The following is a 1141-nucleotide window of genomic DNA, read 5'->3' as shown; positions in this document are numbered from 1 at the left end:
TCCTTGTTAGTGTAAGGATCCACCGGTTCTAATTGATCGCATAATGTTTCAAATGCAGTTGTACCGATAAAGTGGAGTAAGTATGCGACCTTTTGTTCGTCCGCCTGGACTTTGTATACTTTGAACGATCCCTCAAATCGTTGTAACCAACGTTTCCAATTCTTACTGGAATCGTAAAATTCCACCTGCAAAGCATTTTATACGACGATTTGACTGCTTTGTTCGGTTTGCGCCATTGTCTCTCTGATTTCGCTCGAGATTTGTTCAATTCCTAAATGCCGTTTCCTCTTCCCGTTCGAAACGAACTGCTGTAACACCACGTGCTTTTCTTGAACGACACTTGCAGGTTAGCTCAAGAACCACTTCACTTTCGCGTATTCCCGTACATCCGAGAATCCCATCCTCGTCGCCACTTATTAATTTTTGTAGTTTGTCAGGGTAGGTGTATCGAAAAATAACCCGGAGCCGTGTAATTTGGATAAACTGCGAAATATATTTAAGCTTCCATAGTCTATACAGAGATGTTCGGAAACGGACGGTCAGACCAGCTGCGTGGTTACGCGCGAAGAGAGCGCGCTTGACTCCCCTCGGCTCGCTTGCCTACATGCTACGTTCGCGCGCCCCCCCTCTGTAATCGCGCGCGAGAATATGAAAAAGACGGAAGACCTCAACAATGTGGAACCCATTTTTCCATCTTCTGGGTCTTTCCCATGGCTTTCAAACGTATGGAGACGGCTTCTCGTGACACATTTAATTGATCTGCGAGTTGTTGTTGCGTTTGAGTGTTATCCTCATCCAACAATGCTTGCAATTCGCTGTCTTCAAACTTTTTCGGTGGTCTTCCACGTTCTTCGTTTCTCACGTCAAAATCGCCACTTTTGAATTTTTTAAACCACTCAAAGCACTGTGATTTAACAAGAGCATGCTCAACGTAAGCTTCGACAAACATTCGATGCGATTCTGCAGCAGTTTTCTTCAAATGGTAACAGAAAATCAATGCTGTCCGCAAATCGTAGTTCCCAGGCACAAAATTCGACATGTTCAACGCTATTACAAACTATGCTGTTGTATGAAACTTGTATTGTTGTGAGTTGAAAATCTTTGTCAGAGATGTCAACAAGGAAATGGCGCCAATGACGCG

At 44.0% G+C, this 1141-nt stretch overlaps 2 protein-coding genes across 2 annotated transcripts in view; one reads left to right on the top strand and one right to left on the bottom strand.

Moving 5' to 3' along the window:
• LOC116846846 overlaps positions 1-651 on the bottom strand; it is a 1420-nt gene extending 769 nt beyond the window's left edge. Inside the window, exon 1 of the mRNA XM_032821183.1 lies at positions 90-651. The gene's annotated coding sequence lies outside the window, so the exon portion shown is untranslated. The remainder of the gene's footprint in view (positions 1-89) is intronic.
• LOC116846844 (nicotinamidase) overlaps positions 1-1141 on the top strand; it is a 512425-nt gene that overhangs the window by 96079 nt on the left and 415205 nt on the right. The gene's annotated exons all lie outside the window — the stretch shown is intronic.

Source organism: Odontomachus brunneus, unplaced genomic scaffold (genome assembly GCF_010583005.1).
Source record: "Odontomachus brunneus isolate Ranch 3 - 2012 unplaced genomic scaffold, Obru_v1 Obru_scaffold_070, whole genome shotgun sequence".
Classification (NCBI taxonomy): Eukaryota; Metazoa; Arthropoda; class Insecta; order Hymenoptera; family Formicidae; genus Odontomachus; species Odontomachus brunneus.
The sequence above is the reverse complement of the archived record's forward strand: the minus strand, read 5'-3'. Positions and strand labels throughout refer to the sequence as shown.